The sequence below is a fragment of the Desmodus rotundus genome, chromosome 12, assembly GCF_022682495.2.
Source record: "Desmodus rotundus isolate HL8 chromosome 12, HLdesRot8A.1, whole genome shotgun sequence".
In the NCBI taxonomy this organism is placed as follows: domain Eukaryota; kingdom Metazoa; phylum Chordata; class Mammalia; order Chiroptera; family Phyllostomidae; genus Desmodus; species Desmodus rotundus.
In genome coordinates, this window is record NC_071398.1 from 20,434,348 (window position 1) to 20,456,938 (window position 22,591).

General features: G+C 51.2%; 1 pseudogene; it reads right to left on the reverse strand.

Annotated features, from left to right (window-relative positions):
- Nucleotides 1-14,653: 14,653 nt before the first annotated feature.
- On the reverse strand, nucleotides 14,654-17,964 carry LOC112300716 (chymotrypsinogen B2-like; annotated as a pseudogene).
- Nucleotides 17,965-22,591: the final 4,627 nt, after the last annotated feature.

Here is a 22,591-nt window from a genome sequence, read left to right on the forward strand (position 1 = left end):
AATCAGTCTGAAATGAAGAGCGCAAGAAGGAATCAAGAGTAGGTTAGATGAAACTGAGGATCAAATCTGTGGTGTGGTGTGGAAGACAAGGTAGCAAAAAACACCCAATCAGAGCAGCAAAAAGAAAAAAAAAATTTTTAAGTGAGGATAGTTTAAAAGACCATTGAGACAACATGAAGCATAAAAACATCTGCATTATAGAGGTACCAGAAGGTGAAGACAGCGAACAAGAGACTGAGAACCTATTTGAAAAAATAATGACAAAAAACTTCCCTAATCTTGTGAAGGAAAAAGTTGCACAAGTCCAGGAAGCTCAGAGTCTCCCAGACAAGTTGGACCCAAAGAGGCCTACACTGAGACACGTCATAATTAAAATGACAAGGCTTAAAGCCAAGGAGAGACCCTAAAAGCCACAAGAGAAAAGCAGGTTAGTTACATACAAGGGAGCACCACTTAGACTGTCATCTGATTTCTCAACAGAAACATTTCATGCCAGAAGGGGTGCCATGAAATATTCAAGGTGATGAAAAACAAGGACCCACATACAATCAAGGCTACTTTACCCAGCAAGGCTATCGTTTAAAACTGAAGGAGAATAAGGAGCTTCCCAGACAAGAAAAACCTAAAGGAGTTTGTTTAACAGCAAACCAGTACTGCAACAAATGTCAAAGAACTTGCTTTAAGAAGAAGAGAAAGACCAAAACAAAACAAAACAGCCCCCCCCAAAACCCCCCCCCAAAATCCAGAGGAAAATAGTCTAAGAATAAAATGGCACTAAATATGTATCTATCAATAATCACCTTAAATGTAAATAGCTTAAGTGCTCCAACCAAGAGACATGGGGCAGCTGGATGGATATGAAAACAAGACGTGCGTGCGTGTGTGTGTGTGTGTGTGTGTGTGTAGCCTCTAAGAGACCCTTCTCAGATTGAAAGATACACACGAGCTAAAGGTAAAGTGATAGAAAAAGATTTTTCATGCAAATGGAAAGGGAAAAAAAGCTGGGGCAGCAGTACTTACATTTGACAAAAGAGACTTTAAAGCCAAGGCTACAGTAAGAAAGAAGGACACTACATAATGAAAAAGGGAACAATCCAACAAGAGGATATAACCGTAGCAAACGTTTGCTCACCCAACATAGGAGCACCTAAATATGCGAAGCAAATCTTGACAGACGCAAAGGGAGACCAACAGAAATGCAGTCATAGTTGGGGATTCTAACACACCATTGACTTCAATGGATAGATCTTCCAGACAGAAAATCAACAAGGAGACAGCAGCCTTACATGACACACTAGATCAAATGGATTTCACTGATATCTTTCGAGCATTTCATCCCAAAGCAGCAGAATATACGTACTTTTCAAGTGCACATGGGACATTTTCTAGGATAGACCACATGTTAGGACACAAAACAAGTCTCAATAAATTTAAGAAGATTAAAATCACATCAAGTATCTTCTCTGACCACAATGCTAAGAAACTAACAATCACAAGAAGAACATTGAAAAACATGCAAAGACAGGGCTGCTAAATACCGTGTTATTAAACAATGAGCAGGCCCAACACTGAGATCAAGGAAGAAGTCAAACTACACCTTGAAGTAAATGAAAATGAGGCCACAACACAGGGAATGCAGTCCCGAGAGGGAAATTCATAGCATTACAGGTGTACTAAACAAACAAACAAACAAACAAAACAAAACAAAAACCCAAGAAAAAGCTCAAATAAACAACCTAACATCACACGTAAAGGAACTTGAACAAGAAAAACAAAGCCCAAAATGAGTAGAGGGAAGGAAATAATAAAGATCAAAGCAGAAATAAATGAAATAGAGTCTTTAAAAAATAATACAAAAAGATCAATGAAACCAATAGCTGGTTCTTTAAAAAAAAATAAAATAAACAAGATTGATAAATCTTTAACCAGACTCATCAAGGAAAAAAAAAAAAAAAGACTCAAATAAATAAAACCAGAAATAAAAGAGAAGTAACAACTGACATTATAGAAATACAAAGGATTGTAATAAAATACCACGAACAACTACAAACCAACAAATTGGACAATCTGGAAGAAATGGATAAATTCCTAGAAACATACAATCTTCCAAAACTGAATCAAGAAGAAACAGAAATCTGAGCAGGCCAATTACAACCAATTAAATCCAAGCAATAATCAAAAATCTTCCAACAAACAAAAGCCCTGGACCAGATGGCTTCACCAGTGAATTTCACTAAAGCATTTAAAGCAGAAATAACTCCTATCTTTCTCAAACTACTCCAAAAAAATTCAAGAGAAGGGAAAACTCCCAAGCTCATTTCATGATACCAGCATTATCCTAATTCCAAAACCAGATAAAGACAATAAAAAAAGAGCATTATAAGCCAATATCCCTGATGAACATAGATGCAAAATCCTCAACAAAATATTAGCAAACTGAATTCATCTATATACTAAAAATATTATACACCATGATCAAGTGGGATTTATTTCTAGGATGCAAGTTTGGTACAATATCTGCAAATCAATTAATGTGATAAACCACAGAAACAAAATGAGGGATAAAAATTATATGATCACATTAATAGATGCAGAGAAAGCATTTGACACAATCCAGCACCTGTACTTGATAAAAATTCTCAGCAAAGAGGGAACATATCTCAACATAACAAAGACATATGACAAACCCACAGCTAACATCAGACTCAATGGGGGAGAAAACTTGAGAGCCTTTCCCTTAAGGTCAGTAACAAGACAGGGACATCCACTTCTGCCACTCTTATTCAACATAGTGATGGAATCAGACAAGAAGAAGAAATAAAAGGCATACAAATTGGAAAGGAAGAAGTAAAATGTCATTATTTGCCAATGACATAATACTGTATATAAAAAATCCTAAAGATTCCACAAAAAACCTAGAATTGATAAATTCAGTAAAGTAGCAGGAAACAAAATAAATATCCAGAAATCAGTTGCACTTTTATACACTATTAATGAGCTATCAGAGAAACTAAGAAAACAATCCTATTTATAATTGCATCAAAAAATTAAATACCTAGGCATAAATTTAACCAAGGAGGTAAGTGACCTGTACTTGGAAAATTGTAAGACACTGAAGAAAGAAAATTGAAGATACAAATAAGTGGAAGTATATACTGTGTTCATGCATAAGAAAAGTTAACATTGTTAGAGTGTTCGTACTCCCCAAAGCAATCTATAGATTCAACACATTACCTATCAAAATATCAATGGCATATTTCACAGAACTAGAATAAGTATTCAGAAAATTTATATGGAACCACAAAAGACCTTGCACAGCCCCAGCAATCTTGAGAAAGAAGAATAAATTTGAAGGCATCACACTACCTGATATTGAACTATATTTTGAGGCTATAGTAATCAAGACAGCATGGTACTGGCATAAAAACAGACATGTAGGTCAGTGGAATGAAACAGAGGGCCCAGAAATAAACCCATGCCTATATGGTCAATTAATACTTGACAAAGGAGGCAAGACATGCAATGGGGTAAAGTCTCTTCAATAAGTGGTGTTGGGAAGACTGGACAGATACATGTGAAAAACATGAAACTAGACCACCTTCTTGCACCACATACTAGCATAAATTCAAAATGGATTAAAGACTTCAATGTAAGACTTGAAATAATAAGACTCTAGAAAAAAACATAGGCAATAAAATCTGATTATTTCTCTTGCCCGCAGAATATTTTTCTGCTATATCTCCTTGGGCAAGGGAAACAAAAGAAAAAAAAAACCCCACAAATGGAACTACATTAGACTAAAAAGTTTCTGCACAGCTAAGGAAACCGTCAACAAAATGAAAAAGCCCACAGAACGGGCAAAGATATTTGCCAATGATGCATTTGGTAAGGGGTTAATATCCAAAATGTATAAAGAACTCACTCAACACCAGTAAAACCCAAAGCAATCCAACTGAAGATGAGCAAAGGACCTGAATAGACACTTCTCCAAAGAGGGCATACAGATGCCCAATAGACATGAAAAGATGCTCAATGTCACTAATCATCACAGAAATTCAAATGAAAACCACAACAAAATATCACCTCACACCTATCAGAGTGGTTATCATCAATAAATCAGTAAACAGCAAATGTTGGACAGGATGTGGAGGAAAGGGAACCCTCGTGCACCATTGGTGGGAATGCAGACTGGTGCAGCCACCGTGGGAAGTGGTACGGTATTACCTCATAAAGTTAAAAGCGGAACTGCCTTGTTACCCAGTGATTCCAATTCTGTGTGTGTGTGTGTGTGTGTGTGTGTGTGTGTGTGTGTGTAGAAAGCCAAAACACTAATTCAAAAGAATATCTGCATCCCTTTACCCACTGCAGCATTACTTACAACAGCCAAGATATGGAAGCAGCCCAAGTGTCCATCAGTAGACAAGTAGATAAAAAAAGTGGTGGTACATATATACAATGAAATATTACTCAGCCATAAAAAATAAAGTTTTGCCATTTGTTACAGCATGGATGGACCTAGAGGGTATTGTGCTAAGTGAAATAAGTCATACAGAGAGACAAATACCATATGATTTCACTTACACGTGGAATCTACAGAACAATATAAACAAATGAGAAATGAACCCATAGATGCATAGAACAGACTGATGGTTGCCAGAAGGGAGGGGGTTTGGGGGTGCTGAGTGAGAAAGGCGAAGGGGTTGAGAAGTACAGATTGGCAGCTACAAAGCGGTCATGGGGATGTAAGAACAGCCCAGGGAATACAGTCCATAGTAATTGTAGTAACTGTGTGTGGTGCCAGGTGGGTGCTGGAAATATCAGGGGGACACTCTGTAAAGTGTATGAGTGTCTAACCACCATGCTGCACACCTGCAACTAATACAAAACAGTACTGGATGTAAACTGTACTTGAAAAATAAATAAAACTTTAAGAAACTACAATGAGATGCCATCTCACACCGGTCAGAATGGCTGTCATCAACAAGACAAGTAACAGCACGTGTTGGAGAGGCTGGGGAGAAAAAGGGACCCTCGCTCACTGCTGGTGGGAACGTAAACTGGTACAGACAGACGCTATGGGAAACAGGATGGCGTTTCCTCAAAAAATAAAGAATACAGTTACCCTGTGACTTAGTAACGCCTCTCTGGTTATCTACCTGAAAAATTTGAAAACACTTATCCGTAAAGATATATGCACCCCTATGTTCATGGCAGGATTATTCACGGGGGCCAAGACGTGGAAACAACGAAAGTGTCTTTCTATAGATGACTGGATACAGAAGATGCCATACATGTACGTACGTGTATACATACATACATACATACATACATACATACAGTGGAATGCTACTCAGCCGTGAGAAAGGCTAAAATACTGCCATCTGCAACAACGTGGACGGACCTTGGGTCTATCACGCTGAGTAAGTGAAATAAGTCAGACGCAGAGTCAAGAGCCAAACGACTTCACTCATATGTGGGACATCAAGCCGAGAGCAATCAATGAACAAGAGGAGCAAACGCAGTATGGCCATTCCCCGCAGGGGTGGGGTGGGGAGTGGTAAAGGGTAAAGGGGGCCCTATCGGTGATGGAAAGAGATTTGGCTTCGGGGGCTAAACACACAACACAGTATACACACGGAGTATTATGGACTAGCACACTTGAAACCTACGCAATTTTATTAACTGATGTCACCCAAACAAGTTTAATAAAGTGGGTTTTTTTTGTTTTTCATATTTTAAATAAAGCAGTCAGTGCCAGAAGGGCACCTTGATGCTCCTTTCTCCCTGAATTCAGGAGGTAAGTCTCCCGTGACAGTCCCCCTTCCCCAGGCTGACACGACCTTGTCACTAGAGCTGTGAGATCCAGGGCCCAAGAGACTGTTGCCCCTTTATTAATTTACTTTAGATTCCTCACTAATAAATAATATCCAAACCTTGCTTAGATTCCTTTCTAATGAGCACTAACTTTTGGGGGGGTCTTGTCAATTCTTCAAGTTTATTGTGGTGGGCTTTTTTCTCCCTGAAAGGACATGATATGCCAGCTGGTTCATTTCTCTGAGCATCATCTGTGAACTCCTGCGCACAAATGTTAATTAAATTGGTTTTTCTTCCTCCTGTTAATCTGGTTTTGTGTTTCTTTTGGAAACTTAGGCCCTAACTGGCCCTGCCCAGACCTGCTGCTCCTCAGGCTCCTCCAACACGGGGGGGCCAGAGGCACCGCCCAGCAAAGGCACTGCAGGCCACTGAGGCCCCTTGGTGAGGTGGAAATAGGACCTTCAGCGGAGGGCTAACCCTGCCCTCAAAGGCCTTTCTGGACTACTGCCCCGTGCCCCCGAGCCCTGAGAGTGCCAGAGGTGGCCTCACTTCCTCCTCCTGACTCCTTGGGGAGCCTGGGGACCTGCTGTCTGACATGAACAGGCAGTGGGTGTGCGTCACCAATGGCCCGACCCCACCGTAGGCACTGCAGCTCCCCAGACAGTGACAGGGGACGCCTGGCCCGCTTGCCTCAGCCACCTCTCTCTCTCTCTCTCATGGAGGCCGGCACCCCCGGGCCAGCCCAGTTGGGACTTTTAGCTGTTCGCCTAGCCCGTAGGGACCATGGCCTCCACACTGGCACGGATGCCCGGCCTGCTGCTGACAGCCTCGTGGTTTCATCTGGCCGATGGCTAACAGTTTCCTCATACAAGGCAAGCCCATTAGGGGCGCCCTGCATGGAAGGAATTAGAGGCCCCAGGTCCTCGCAGTCCCACACGCACTCACCGCTCTACACCGGGATGGTTTCCGTGACGCCACTACATACTGCCCAGGACACCCCCTTTCACCAGCCTGTGACGTGGGCCCTCACACCTCAGGTCATCAAGGGTTTCGTGCCTAAACAACGTGGGCAGTGGCCAAGGTTGTGACAATTACATTCTCTGCTCCCACAGCAAACAGTGGTGGCTCTCCAGATGGGGCACAGTCCCCGGGAGACCAACCACAGTCCCACTGGCAGACCAATTTCCTCGGCCCCTGGCCCCTCCTGCTGGGGCTTCCAGACACGCTGGCTCAACCACAGACACTGACATGGGGCTCCGCTCGGTGATTCCCACCCGGAATTCCTCCTCAAAACAGGGCCTCTCTGTCCTTACGACATTGACTCTTGTTCCTTTGGGATCACCAGACATGAGGGACTCTGACTAAGTCACTCTCTCTATCTCTCAGGAGACTCAGCAGTGGGCTCTCCGACACAGTACGCTCTGGAACTTCCAGCTGGGTTGTCCCCTGCCAGTCCAGCAGCTGGCCTCATCAAGTATCAGAACAAGCTTTTTATTTTATTTTTTGAACCACCTTTTTTATAAAAAAATTTTTTAAATTTATTTTTAGAGAGGGGGAAGGGAGAAAGAGGGAGAGAAACATCGATGTAAGAGAGAAATGTGGATTTGTTTTCTCTCCCATGCCCCCCAACCCAGGGTGGGGCCCACCACCCAGGCATGTGCCTTAACTGGGAATTGAACCAGCGACCCTTCGGTTTGCGGGACGACACCCAACCCACTGAGCCACACCAGTAAAGGCTTAGAACCACCTTTTTAGAGACACTCCTGGAAGTTGCTTTCAGGCAAGTGGTCCCCTAGATGGGTCAAACTCTTGCCCCAGGCCCTCATCTTGCTTCATTCTTGCTCCCCGGGCCTTCATAGTCCACATACCAGTTACACAGCCCCCCAGACTTCACTTTTGGTCATCTTTGGCAACCCTCAAGTTTCCCCTCCAAGGTGCTATTTCCCATTTTGTCTTCAGACTGCACTTCCCCCTTCCGCTATGATTTCCCCGTCATCGCACTTTCTGCTTCACCCTGGCGTCCCAATCCAGGGTAGGTAGTCCAACATGATCCCCTCATCACTGAACGCCCCCCAGGCCAAAAGCCCACCGAATGAGAGTGAGGCCGTTTCCGTGGAAGCCCTGACACCAGTGAGGACGCTCCGAGAGGAGCCACCCGGTGCTGGGCTCTGCCCCCAAAGACAGCGGTTGCAGGGGCTGGCTAGTGAAACTCAACTCCCTAGTTAACAGGAAGTTGAAATCATCGCCCCGAGACCATCCAGTGGCCCAGTTGGGGTGTCTGAGAGAGAGAAAGAAACTCCGCGTGGTAGACGTGAACCACATTAAGAGATGAGAGCTACACTCGTGGTCTTACATTCAACTAAGGAAACCAGCATAGACGGAGCCACCGCCTGGGGGAAAGTCTTGCGCATGTTGTTCCTTGAACTTGCGGAATGTTTCACTTGGGCAGAACCACCTGTGGTCCGGGCCAGAGCGGCACCGTCTCCCAAACTGTTTGTGGAGCGAACAGGAAAGTGGATCTCCCGCCCCCAAGGACTGATGATTATGGACGGTCTTTAGAATCAATGACCAGTCAACACACACAGCTAGAGCAAAACCTGGCTTCCAGCACCCACAAATTTCCTCCTCCTATTCAAGTAACTACCTCCCTTCCGTTTCCCATAGAGACCCCTGGCCTTCACGCCGTCATTGGAGCATTACCGGGTTTCTGCCTGAGTCAGTGCTTCCCCAGTAGCTATTCTTTGATCGCAGAAAAATGCTTCTTGCCTATCACTTGGTTCTTTATTTATAGGTTAACGAAACCCACAACTTTCTCCCTGACTCAGAGGTTAGCTATTAAACACACAGCTCAGCTGGAAGGAACCCAACCCAAGGTCATCAACTGTCCATGTTCTGTGTGGCTGTGGCTCTTCTTATGGCTTTGCACAGCCTGGGTGACGGGGCAGGGTGAGCCCTGGGGCCTGGTCCCCGCACAGATGGGTGCTGGGACAGCGCCGCACTGGCCCCCAGCTGCACCACAGGGTTGAAACTGGGGAAGGCGGACAGAGCCTGGCAGACAGGCTCGCGCCAGCGTGCCGCAGAGTCTCGGCAGCAGAGGGCCGTCGAAGCCATGTCAAAATGTCACGCCCCCCTCCCCCCAATTTCTGTACAGCAAACATTGCTACAAGCTAAGTAGCCCTATGTTTGCCTCTACGTGAAACCCATCTGGCCCTGGCTGGTGTGGCTCAGTGGGTTGGGCATCATCCTAAAAACGGAAAGGTTGCTGGTTCAACTCCCGGTTGGGCCACACGCCTGAGCTGTGGGCCAGGTCCTGAGTTGGGGAGTGAGAGAGGCAGCTGACCAATGTTTTTCTCCCTCTCTTTCTCCCTCCCTTCCCCCTCTCTAAAAATAAATAAATAAAATGTTTAAAAAAAAAGAACAGAAGCCCCATCTGGGGACTGTGACTGGCCCACTGTCCTGGCCATCTGTCCCAGGGACGCCTCCGTAGCATCCATGAGGCCTCCCGTAGCCTGGACAGAGCGTGCCCAGAACTATGATGTGTTTCAGATGCGCTCCTCTGGGGGTGAAAGGGCAGCCACCAGACCCGCCGCCAAATGTGCCTCTGGTGACTCCAGCGGGCTCTCACTGTGTTCCGCTGGCTGGCAGCGGCCCGCTCGGTCCTCAGGGAGTCTCCTGCCCCAGCCCGTGACCGATGACTGCCACCCCACCTGGGCAGTCGCATGGGACAGTCACACTCCTCTCTAAAAATGAGTAAAATATTTAAAAAACAAAACACCGTGCCCATCACAGGAGATGAAGAGCCAGGCCACTGTGCCCCTGACGTTTCCTTTGTTTGTCTGGTGGACTCAGCCAACTGGCTGCTGCTGGTTCTTCCTTCCTGCATTTTAATTCCCATGCTGATGTTTTACCTTCACCAACAAAGAGTGGACTGGCAAGCCCTGGCTGGTGTGGCTCAGTGGATTGAGCACCGGCCTGCGAACCAGAGGGCCGCCGATTCGATTCCCAGTCAGGGCACATGCCTGGGTTGCAGGCCAGGCCCCCAGTAGGGAGCATGCGAGAAGCAACCACACATTGATGTCTCCCTCCCTGTCTTTCTCCCTCCCTGTCTTTCTCCCTCCCTTCCCCTGTCTAGAAATAAGTAAATAAAATCTTATTTATTTTAAAGATTTATTCATTCTTTAGAGAGAAGGGAAGAGAGGAGAGAAAGAGGGGGAGAGAAACATCAATCTGTGGTTGCTTCTCATGCGTCCCCCACTGGGGACCTGGCCTGCAACCCAGGCATGTGCCCTAGACTGGGAGTCAAACCAGCGACCCTTTGGTTTGCAGGCCCATGCTCAATCCACTGAGCAATATCAGCCAGGGCTAAATAAATAAAATCTTTTAAAACACCCCCAAAAAACAGTGACCTGGTGAAACCTTGGCCCCCACCCTTGACCCCAATAAAAGCAGAACCCCAGGCCCATGCATTGCTAACAAGTCCCCAGTGATGCTGCTGCTGGGCTGAGCACCCCACTTTTGAGAACCCCTGCTTGGAGGGGAAGAGCTCCCACCCTGTAAAGCTCATAATCTAGTTGGAGATGGTCAAGGAAACAGGTGAGCCCAGTGGAGTGCAATCAGTGTCTAATGGGATACCAAGTGCTCCTTGGGAGCAGAGAAGAGGGAGCATCTAGTTCTGGTTGAGGCGGAAAAAAAAAAGAAAGAAAGAAAGAAGAGCTTGATACAAATTTGAGGTGCTGCCGAATGCCAGGTCATTTACTGAGGCAACTCAGCCTGCTGGCCTCCCGGCCTTGTCTTCTCACTGTGGAGTGAGCCGTGGCCCTGCCAGTGGTCTTTCTGTTCTGCCCCAGGGTTGCCAGGTGCCATTCACCATCGGTGTGACTCTGCAGGGCAGGACCCCAGCTGCTACTCATGATGGTAACTGCAGCCACCTGGCCCCTGTTAGCTCAGGCGCCCAGCACACTGCGCCTCAGCTTTGTAGTGCCTCCTACCAAGCGCCTGGCCTAGAGAGGGGAGCCTCAGGAACTTCTTAGCCATGCTGGGGCCCCTCTCACCAGCACTGTCCTTCCTTCTTTGATACATGAGTGTGTCTTCCAGGCCTTCCTGTGAAACAGTCACACACTGGCCTTCCGCCTTACCTGGCTCACCTGCCCTCTCATGCCCACTTCATTCCGCTGTCCGACACAGTGATTCTGGCATTTCTACCTTATTAATGTGGCCCAGGGCTGCTTTACGTGCTCCTTGGAACCATCCTGACAACATGTGGCCACCGCCGCCTGGGGGCCTGGCGAGGGCACTAAAACCCACGTCTTGGGTGAGTGCGCCCAAATCCGTAAACTCTCCCTTATCAGGTTCTGCCCCACCTTGACTGAGTGCTCTCAGCGTCCAGTCCTCATCGTCCTCTCCCAGCCCCAGCCGGCTGCCCAAGCCCTGCAACTCCCTCGGCAAAGGGCGAAGATTCTCTTTCCTCTCACCCCAGGCCCCGCACACCATCACTGCCGGCCGGGAGCGGAGATGTGGGCTGATGCCAGGGTGCTTGTTCTGCAGAGCCATGACCTTGGCATAGCAGCCTGTCTAGGTAGAGGTTTAACCTTTGGAACTTGGCTGCTCTGTGACTAGATTCTGGGCCCAGTCCTCAGCTTTCTCCTTGGTGGGGGCAACCGCAGGAGCGGAGAGCCTTTCTGTGCTCCTGGGGAGGTTCTCTGGCTTCCACAGCTACCTTTTAATTACCTGTAAATCTCCCTCAGTCTTTTTCTTTTCCCAAACACTTCGTGCTTACCGACAGCCATGCCATTTCGCTGTCCCTATAGTTTCTCCCTCCATATTTCTTGAACTCCTGATACCTGGAACCCACAAGAGAATGCTCTTCCACCAGAATACCACCCCAGTTCATCAGTGGTAGAAGTTTTAACAATTGTTACCTTGCACCAACAGTGAAGGGGTCCTCGTGGCCAGCCAGCCGCCAGTGCTCCAACTTGAGAATCCCGTTCTAGCACCTGCTTTCTGGGATCCACGCCTGGTCCCAATGGCCACAGCTCCCAGGGAGCAGAGTCTAGGTGAAGATTAGCATGCAGAAAGTACACCAGAGAGCACTCCCCGGAATCAACACCTTGGAAGAGGTGAAGGGACATAGGGTAGGACTGAGGGAGAAGCTGGTTTTCAGCACTCGCCCACGTTTGGGCTAGGAGACTGGGTGTTAAAAACCCCCACTGCCCAATCAGGGAGGTGGGCTGCCCAGAAAGGAGGCATGACCCTGGTCAAGGTGATTCTCTTCAGCTGAGGAAGTTTTCGGAGAAGACGGACAGCTGAGGGCTGTCAGCTGTTCCTGGAAGCGCTCATCCCAGCTTGTCACAGCGTCCGCTAGACTGTGGGTGGGTACAGGAGCTTGCTGATGAGTAACTGGTGAATGGTGAGACATTCTCCGGATGTGAATGGTGAACATGTCTTCTAATCAATTCAGATGTTTCAGTGAATTAGGAAGCAAGTTGACGTGCACACAGCGAGAAGGTGGGGAGCAAGCGTGTGTCGAACAAGGTCTAACTGAGAACAAGGAAGGGGCAGCCTGGATGGGCCGGTTACGGGGACCCTGTCCTGGGAGGGATGTCTGTTTGTAAGCGGACATGGGCTCCCAATCAAATGTGGAACTTTGGGCTAAACTGTACTTTTCAGTATAACACCAAATTTTTTTTAAAAGTATATTTGGAACAACTTGGGTATGTAAGTCTACTTTTTCAACTGTAACTTTTATGAAATTTAAATGCAGATAAAGTATTCTTCATGAAAATTTAACATCTTGAGATGTGTCATAAGTGCAAATTACACACTGGATTTCAAAGACTTAGTATGAGAAAAAGAATGTAACATGTACCATTAACAATTTTAAGACAATGATTATGTGTTGAAATAATATGTGGATATATTGAGTTAAATAAAATATATCAATAAGATAAATCACCTTTTTCTTTTGATTTTTTTAAGTAAGGCTACCAGGTGTTTAAAATTACTTACTTGGCTTACATTAACTCCTTCGTACAGCGCGCCGTTAGAAGGAAGTCGGAGGTCAGGCACAGCCGCACGGTTTTCACATTGGCCACCAGGTGGCAATCTTATCCCAGACTGCAGTGTTCAGTAACCAGGAGGCCACGTCCCCCAAGATCAATCTTCCCTCCCTGCCTCCCCAAGATAAATCTTGGAGGAACTTTAGAGAGATATATCAAGATGGGGAGAAAACTGAGAGAAAGGCCTGGGGGAGGGGAGAATGATCGGAACCGGGGATGGTGCTTGGTCACCGCTGTGGGCTCCACTGTGGGAGGATAAAATAGAGAAGGAGCTGTCGGAATTCTGCCTGCTTCTCCCCCCCCCCCCCCCCCCCCCCCCCCCCCGCTCCAGGGCTTTGGGGCAACAGGTGCCTGCCCCAGACCCACCTGTGACAGCTGGCACAGGTGTCCTCCGAATAAGTGGGTGGTGCAGAAGCTCTGTGTACAGGAAGACTACCCCCCACTCCCGCCCCCTCCGCTCCTCCCCACCCTTTCTGGGTGATGCTGAGCAGGAAATGGGACTCCAGAGCAGTTTCTTGGCAGGCTAGCAGTGAATAGCTGCGGTTTTCGGGCACCCAGAGCTTGTCCACTGCCTCCTATTCTTGAGCTCAAGGGACTGACACCAGCTAGGGACCCTGACTTCTCTCCGTGGGTGTGGCAGCACCAGTACTCAGGGCCCCTGTGGAGATATGCACTCATAGACCAAAATAATACGAATTCTGAGAATCTCGATTACTTCAACAAAAATTCACAAATTGGTGCTTCAATAAAAAAGACAATTATAATAGATTGAACCCCTCAAATATGTTTGAATCCACAACTACTTAATGATTCTAGAAAACAATCAATTGGGTCACCTTTGGGTAATGATAGAGAACAAATTCATTATCTTCAAAAATCAATAAAGGGAAAAATGTTTTTTTTAAACATCTGTAAAGGAAAAAGAAGAAAGCTTATACCCTGCATGGACAGGACCGCTGGATAATTGAATGATCACTGGAGAGCCATCTCTCTGGAAGGATTCCAGACGGTAAATGAGAAGGCAATGTTAAAATTCAACCCCACCATGTCGCAAGCCCCAAAGAACTGCTAGGTCAGCACTGAGCATCAAAGTCGCTGACCTCACGAAAAAGAGAAACAGCTGGTCCTAACACCCTGATGAAGGAAGCCAGCTCCACCTACAGCCTGGCCAAAGGGACCGGACCTGGGACTGACCACACCTCTGGATTTAACTGCTGAATCTCGGCAAGCACGGGGGCCAGGAGGGAACAGTGGTGCCAACCTCTGGCGCTGGGTTGATATTTCCCGAGCTATGCAGGTTAGTGTGTGGGGACTTGGGGTCCAGAGCAGCAAGAGTGAAGACTGGACGCTTGTTCTGGGGCCCCAAGTGTGAAGGGGACCAAAGGCAGAGGAAAGTACCTGGAGCGCATCATGGTGGAAGGAGAAGCCTTCATGGATAGGCGATTTTGGTTCCAATGACCACCCCTCAGGGCTATGGACTGTACAGCCTGGCCAGGGACTCCTGCCTTCCAGAAAGCTCCACTGGCCAAAGCGGGCTCTCCAGAAAGTAGGGCCTGAAGTCTACCCCAGGGAGGATAATATGCAAAGGCAGCTTCCTGAGAAGGCAGGAGAGGGTGCTGTGTGTGGAATATCCGCACCTTGGAAAGGGAGGGTAATACCGCCCCCTGGTGGATAACGGGGAAACTGCAGCACTATCCCCACCCACCCACCCAGTCACAAAGACACGGGCAGTCAGTGTTTCTGTACAGATGCTATTATTGGGGACACTCAGAGCTGTGATGGGAAGATCCTCTGGCTCAGTTGTTGGTCAGGATCTCCTCCACCCATGGCATGAACTCTGTGACGCGGGCATACACTGCAGGCGTGGAGGTGGAGCAGGTGCTGCTGTCCCAGGACACAATGCCCACCAGGGTCCAGGCTGCACCCTTCTGGCAGACCAGGGGCCGCCAGAGTCGCCCTGCAGGAGGGAAATGGCCTTGTGTCCAAGCCTGAAAGCAGTTGCTGGGGCCCTAGTGTGCCCCGACCTGGCTGAGTCTGGGGAAAGGAGGGACATGCAGAGATATAAGTATGGCCACAGCGGCCATGCACCAGATACTGAGATCTGGCCAAATGGCAGCCCCAGCCCTGTGGCCCACTCCCAAGGGCCTGGGGCAGCTGGCTTACCCTCCCAGCCCTGCCACCAGCTGTAACATGGGCTGGAAACATCCCGCTCACGAGGTTGGTGTGAGCTGGGAGGCCCAGGGCCACGTCTGGCCAGAACAAGCCCTCATCAGGGCATCTGTTAGTGCTGGTCCTGGCTTTCGCTGGTGCACTGGGCAAGGCACAGGGTTCAGTAGATCGTGGTGGAAAGGAGTGGCCCCCGGACTGACCAGGGTGGGGCGAGGTCAGTGAGGGTGGGCAGGAGGCACAGGTGAGGCCATACCATGCAGGAGGAGACGCCGCTGGCACCAGCGCAGACCATCACGTCGGTGATCTTGCTGCCCCAGGACTTCTTGCATTCGGTGTTGGACAGGAGGGGCAGGGCCGCCTGCTGTAGCTTGTCAGGGGTCTGGAGGGGTTGTTGGAGGGACAGAGGGGGTGGGGTCAGGGCTCTTCATTCCACCAGCCTACCCTGGGGGAAAGAGACCAGGGGCTTCCTGGAGTCCTGCCCTCCCCCTGCGTGGTCTTCGGCCTTCACCCTCACAGGTGATCGTGGACGTAGAGCTCCTCACTTTCCCCTGGGCCCTACTAGCAATCGTGGGACACAGCTTCTTTCTGATGCCACACCAGGCAGTAGTGACTTTGCTCTGAGCACAACTGTTCTCACAGAAGCTGCCCTGCCAGCCATTGTGTGGGGGCTGTGTCCTGCCTTCCAGGGAGGGGAGCTGACATCCTTGTGACGGAGACCCTGGCGGGGACCCACCACTCTTAGCAGCAGTGCGAGAGCACCCTCCTCCCACTGCCCTTCCTCACCTGCGTCTGTCCTGTCAAGGGACCTGCCAGGGCTCCGTGGCCTGGGCAGAACATAGGGCTCTGGAGGAAGAAAATCGGGCAGAGCCAGCAGCCAGAGAAGGGGAGACCAGGCCCGACTCTCAGAGTCCTGAACCCGGCCTGGACGTCTGACTCCCAGCCCAGACTTCGCCTAGAGCTGGGTGCACCCGCCTCCTCAAGTCTGGAGAGAGGTCCAGGCTGGAGACGGGGCCCTGTCGAGCTTGGTGCAGGTCAGCGAGGGCAATGCTGCTGGTACTTAGGTGTTTCCTCAGCAATGTGCTGTTCCATTATATACCTGTTCCAGGTATATATTACTAAACCACGTTTTTATTCATGTTTGATGGGTTGCTCATTCAGAGGGTTTAAATAAAGAAATGCAAAGATTTACAACTAGCATTGGAATGTAGACCCCGAAAAAGATCACTATGGGTCCCACCCAGAGACTCTGCCACTCAGGCAGCCCAGACCCCCCACACAGCTTGTGGGTGGAAGGCCACACCCCACTCACCATTGTACTTGGTCTTGCCCCAGCCTGTGGTGGTGCACAGTGTCTCCGCAGGGAAGTTGTCGTCAGCGTTGGGCAGGCACATGGCAGACACAGTCTAGGAGAAGTGGGAGGGTGTGGCCAGCTTCAGTAGGGTGATGTCATTGAGGACAGTGATCATGTTGAACTTGGGGTTCTTGAAAACCGGAGGGGTGAGGCCAGAACGTCAAAGTGAGGCCCTGGGACCAATCAGTGATTGGCCACCCCCCTGGCGGCCGCTCAGGGCAAACAGACCCACAGAGCCCAGAGGAGGGGTGAAGCCCCAGCTCTTCCCCATCCTGCTCCTGCCACAGCCCCTCGGCTGAGCTCCCAGGCCAGCCCGGCAGGGCCTGAGCACACCTGGGCAATCTTCAGGACCTGGATGTGCTCCTCATCTGAGCCCTGGTCAAACTCTGGCCACAACCAGGTGGGAGGTCCTACAGCAGTATCTGGAGTTAAGGACCCAGAACGCCTCCTCCCCTCTGCTGCCCACGACCAGAGCCAGCCCCAGGCCCTCACTTAACCCCGCAGTGGGCAGCGGTGACCACCCAGTCCTCGCAGATGAGGGAGCCCCCGCAGAAGTGGAAGCCGGTGTTGTCCTGGAGGAAGATGGAGAAGTCAGCACTGACTGGACACCAGCAGCCCCCAGCAGGCCCACCACCCCCATGTGCCTCCAGTCACAGGAAGAATCCCCCCTCACCTGCAGGGACACCTGCCAGGGCCAGGAGCCAGGGACAGCGTCCTCCCCATTGACGATCCTGGACAGGCCACTCAGCATGGGTGGGATGGTGGGGACCCCACAGACTGGGAGTGGGAGTACGGGGTGAGAGGTGGAGGCCATGGTCAACTCTGGGTCCCCCATTCAGGACCTTTCGCCCCAGGAGTTCCCCAGGGACAACTCAGTCTGCCATGTGCTTCCGTCCACACAAGCCCAGCAGGTGGTGCAGGGCCAGAGCCTGGCAGGGAGGCTGGGCTCTGTGGTCTGAACCGGCCGGGGCACTGCCTCGCTTAACCGCTGAGTCTCAGTTCTCCCATCAGCAAAATGGGGACCGCACCGTCATCCCCCACAACTGTCAAAGTTGGTATGAGGATATAAGATGAGGTGGCATGCAAAGCAGGAAGTTGTTCTGCTCCTGGCAAATACCAAGTACTCAGCAAATAGGCTGAAAGCAGCTGGGTTCAAGGGCCCAAAAGGGCTGGGGCGGGGGGCTGCCTCCCTGCTCACCGTCTGAGTCTGTCTGGGAACCACTAGCTGTTCAGAGAACTTCTGTCCCTCTGGACTCGTCTTCCCGGTCCCCTGCGCAGGATGTGGGGCCTCAGGGCAGCCCTGGGAACAGCCACCTCCTGCCCAGAGGCCTCTCGCTGGCTGGCCTGACCCACCCTTCACAGTGTCCCTGCTACAGAGGTGGGGTTGGTAAGGCTCAGAGCGGGAGACTCGCTCGTGCTCACACCACTGTGTGCAGGTGAACTGGGAGGAGGGCCCCTGAGGCCCCTGCTGGCCTCAGGGTTGGGGAGACAGCCTCCTGGTCTCCGCCTGCCCCAGCACTCCCTGAGGGCAGTGCCCAGGAGGGCGAAGCAGGAGAGGAGCCAGAGGAAGGCCATGGTGATGTCACAGGGAAGTGGAGGGCACCTGCCTGGCAGGCTCCCTGTTTTGTCCCTGGGCACCAGGATGTTAGCTGGGAACCTTGAGGGGACAGTCCCTTTCCTGGGCACGTGCCAGAGTGGGCAGGACGTGCCAGAGCAGTCCTGCCTGGGACAGCAGCAGCTGTGGCCGTGGCTGACCTTGGGGCCAGGGCCAAGGGAAAAGGTGGGGCCTATCAAGGTGGCCCTTGACCCACTGGCAAGGGGAAAATGCCAGGTCATGGCTGTTTCTCATTCCCATTGCACTCAGCTTCTTCCTACAGGCCCTGCCTCGGGAGCGGCCCTGTGACAGCCACCAGGCCTGGGCAAGGTTTGAGCCTCAGCCTCATCTCTCATGGTTGGGAGGACCTTGGACAAGTCATTCAGTTGGTCTGATAGTTGTTCAAAAACCCTTGGACAGTGTGGCCAAGCAGGGGGAGGTGCCGGGACAGAGTCACAGGTGAGGGCGCAGATAGATGGCCAGGGGCTGAGGGTGGCCCCGGGTTTTGAGAACGGACGGCCAAGAAGGCTCAAGCGAAGGCGTGCTTCAGCATCTGTGGTGGCCTCTCGGGCTGTTTGCAGTGTGGCTTGGAGAGGCAAGGGGCACACTGCCAGTTCGCACAGGCCTGGGCCTCTTTACCCAGCTGTCAGGGGTCCCTGGAGTTGAACTCACGACCCCGGGAGCAGGGCGGCCTGCTTCTGGTGTGGGCAATGTGGCAGGCAGCGGTCCCAGCAGTTGGGAAGCTGGGAGGGAGAGCTCTGAGGGTGGAGGCTGCCAGCTGCAGGACAAGCCGCCTGCCCCAAATGCACAGGGAGATGTTACCTCGTGGCCGATTCTCATTTCTGCTGCACTGATTACGGCAGCGTGGTGGCTCCCAGTGCAGGCGTCGGCACCACAGCTGTGGGGCCTTGGCAAGTTCCCTACCCTCTCTGATCCCGTTTCTAGGAATGTGAAACGGGGCTGCTTAGAGTATGCGCCCCACATTGTGGAAGGGCCTGGCCCACATGGAGCGTGCTAGGACCAGACCTAACACATGGCCCGCTCTGGCTGCTCCTTGTACTTCTTCTCGAAGTGCCTGTTGCCCCTTGCTCCTTCTAGAAGACTGTCTAATGACAGAGAGGGGATAGTCGCCATGTATCAATAATAGGAGGGAAAGTAGGACGCAAAACAGGATGCGGACTGGGGACCCTTCTGCAGGAAACCATACTGTCAGCCAGTGCTTACGAGGCCCCTGCTGGAACGAACAAAACCAGAAGAAACGGAACTTCGATTCTTGCCTTCATCAAGCTCACACGCGGGAGGGGTGGGAGAGTTTAGGGAAAAGGGTAAAAAAAAAAAAATAAAGTAAAATACACATCAGCACTAGCTAAGGAGTTCCACGGTCATTCTCGTTATTACTATTACTACCAGGCAGGAGGGCCTCACTCGCAAGGGGGCGTTTGAGTTGAAAACGAAGAGTGCGGGTGTGCGCCCATCCCGCAGCGCGGAGGAGTGTGTCCAGGCAGAGGGAACAGCGAGGGCAAAGGCCTGGCGGAGCGTTCCTGGGTGTCCTGCGAGTCTGAGGGCAGGAGGCCGGTGCGAGTGGCCAGGGGGCCCACGGAGGTGGGCCCTTGGGGGAGACACTGCAAGGCACAGGGGCTGGAGTAGAGGCAGGGCGGGTGGGGGAGGGGACGAGGTGGCCCTAGGCAACTTGAGGCCCTGGCCTTGGGAGCAAACAGCTGGCCTGGACCTGCGGGCCCTGCACCCCACCTGCACAGGTGGCGGAGGGCTGGGAACCGGTCAGCTGCCAGTGGGGGAGGGGCCAGAAGCCGGTGGGGCCGGACTCGAGGCCTTCCCCTAGCGGTTTCTGTTCCCCAACCCACGGCCACTCCAGGGCTACAAACGTGGGCGCACAAATGTCTTTTTGGACATTTTCTTTTGGATTGCAGGATGAATGGATTTTTAATTTTCTAGGAACTACCGCACCATTTTCCACAGGGGCTGCACAATTGCGCACTCCCACCAGCAGAGCACGAGGGTTCAGATTCCTCCACACCTTCACCAATTCCTTTTCTTACTATTTTGTTTGTTTTTTATCTCAGTCACCCTAACGGGTGTGAAGTGACATCTTACTGTGGTTTCGGTCATCTTTCCTCGTGCTTATCGGCCATTCGAGTGACTCTCCGACACTTCTCACCGCCCCTGGTGCGGCAGGAACGTTCTGCCGCAGCCCCACGACCTCCAGGCCCTGCTCCTGGCCTGCACTGAGCCTCTGCCACCTGCAACGCTGTTTGGGTGATTGCGATGCCGCTGCCTGCCGCAGGCCAGCGGGGGCTCGTCTTCTGTGGCTCTTGGTTCCCTTGACTCCCTTGCGTGCGCAGCCCAATTCCAGAATCCTGAGCTTGGGGGCCCTGGGGCCGCAGTTACGACCTCCACAGTCCTGCCCGCCAACAGCCAGCACACTCACACTGGGTCACTTGAGTGTTTGTTAGTTTGTTTTGTTTTGTTTTCCTTCCATTGCTGAGAGAGGGAGAGAGAGAAACATCGATTGGTTGCTTCCTGTAGCAACCCAACTAGGGATCCAACCTGCAACTTAGGTAGGTATGTGCCCTGACTGGGACTTGAACCTGTGACATTTCAGTTTACAGCACTACACTCCAACCAACTGAGCCCCACCACAGGAGGTTTTCTTTTCTTTTTTAGAGATTTTTAAAAATGTTTTTATAGAGAGGGGAAGGGAGGGAGAAAGAAAGGGACAGAAACATCACTGTTTGTGAGAAACACCGATAGGTCACCTCTAGCACCCCCAGCTGGAGCCGTGACTGGGAATTGAACTGGGACCCTTCGGTTTTCAGGACAATGCCCAACCCACTGAGACACACCAGTCAGGGCTAGAAGAGTTTTAATACCGGGAACTTTTACAAATAGTGTACAGGATTTAGGGAAACCAACAAAGGATGGTGAGGTGCACGGGGTTCTAGCAACAATGGGGATACACCCAGAGCCGAAGGACAAGGGGCGGGCAGTCCGAGAACCCGGGAGGGTTACGGTGCAGAGAGGGCTGTCTGGAAGGAGCTGTGCCCTCTGTGAAGGGAGGCAGCCAACCCACCCACAGCCGCCACTCAGGAAGGGAGCCCAAGAATAAACATCCCACTTCTCTCTCCGACCCCTGGCGGGGCCCTGCTCCTGTTGCGGCCTCCCCTGGGCTGACCCCAACAGGAAGCCTGAAGGCCTGGGAAGCTGTCCTGCAGTCTCATCCCTGAGGGTCAGCCTGCTGGAGGCCAGTGAGGTGGAGAGGGGTTGAGAGTGGACCTGAAGGGGAAAATGGAAGACAGGTAGCGCCCATCTTATGATTATTTTGTATCACTTAAGATGCTTTGTGTAATAACATACATGGCTGACAGTGGCTAAACAATAAGGCTTCGCTTTTCTCAGAGGAGTGCACACACGCAGAGACCTGGTGTGCGGCTGCCAGCCTCTGCCCGGCAGTGCGGTGATGGTGTGCATGCCTCCGGGTCGGGGTCTCTCTCCCTCCTCCAGGTCTCCAGGTGGCAGCCGAAGTGCGGGCACCACATGCCCATGAGCCTGCCAACGTGCGCTGGGGTGGCACTGTCCTCACCCCTGTGTGTCTTCACGGGCATGTATTAGTCAGAGTTCTAACCCCTGAGAGCTGGTGGAGTGACCCTCCGAGGGGACCCTCTGTGTGGACAAAGAGGAGGAGATGGCTTTCGGCAAGGGCGATGGCTGTCACTCCTGGCAAGACGGTTATCCTGCCACCAGGCGGTGCTCACCTCGCAGTCTGGTTGGAATGGGGGCATGGGGTGGGGGCCCAAGGAGTCCCTCAAAGTAAAAACACATCACCAAATGCACAGACGTCTCCTTGCAGACTGGGTGTATGTGGCCTTCTGAGGCCATGTTCCTCCCATACTGCCATCGGCTGAGGACCGGCTCGTGCAACCGTCCTGCTTCTGTTTTCTGCTCTGGAAAACGCCCCGAGTCAAGAAAAATACAAATGACTTGGCTACCTGCTTGGAATGAGTGGGTGGGGGGGGGGTCAGGGGGGAGTACCTGGCAAATGTTGATACTTCAATAAATTACTCTGGCTTGACATTTAAATATGGATTCCTCATGCTCAAAGCCGGGACCCACGCTCGGCCAGGACACCCCAGGGTGATGGCACCCAGCCAGTTCAAACATCAAAAAGCTTCAGACTCAGTAAACGGCAGCTAGCCCATCCTCCACGCCCCCGGAATGTGGCTGCCTCAGCCCTTACCCACCGAGGGGCTTCAGGGCCTCGGGAGCTTGTCCTAGTGGCAGCCACTGTCCCCACCTGTCGGAGCTCTGCTCACCTGGCGCTCCCCCTGCGGGGAACACACACCTCTGGGGAAAAAAGTAAGTTTACAGCCAAAGACAAAACTTCGAAGCCAATCAAGTTCAAGTCTGGACTAGTGACACTGTCCTGTTCACGCTGGCCACCGTCTCTCTAGATGACCGTTGACTAAGGCCCCAGAGGTGCTGGCGAAGACCCACCCACCCACCGAATTTGCCTTTGTGAACCTTCTCACCAGTGAGGCCTGAGCAGCGGTGTTCTGCCTTCCCTCTGCCCAGTGAGTGGACTTAAAACATTCT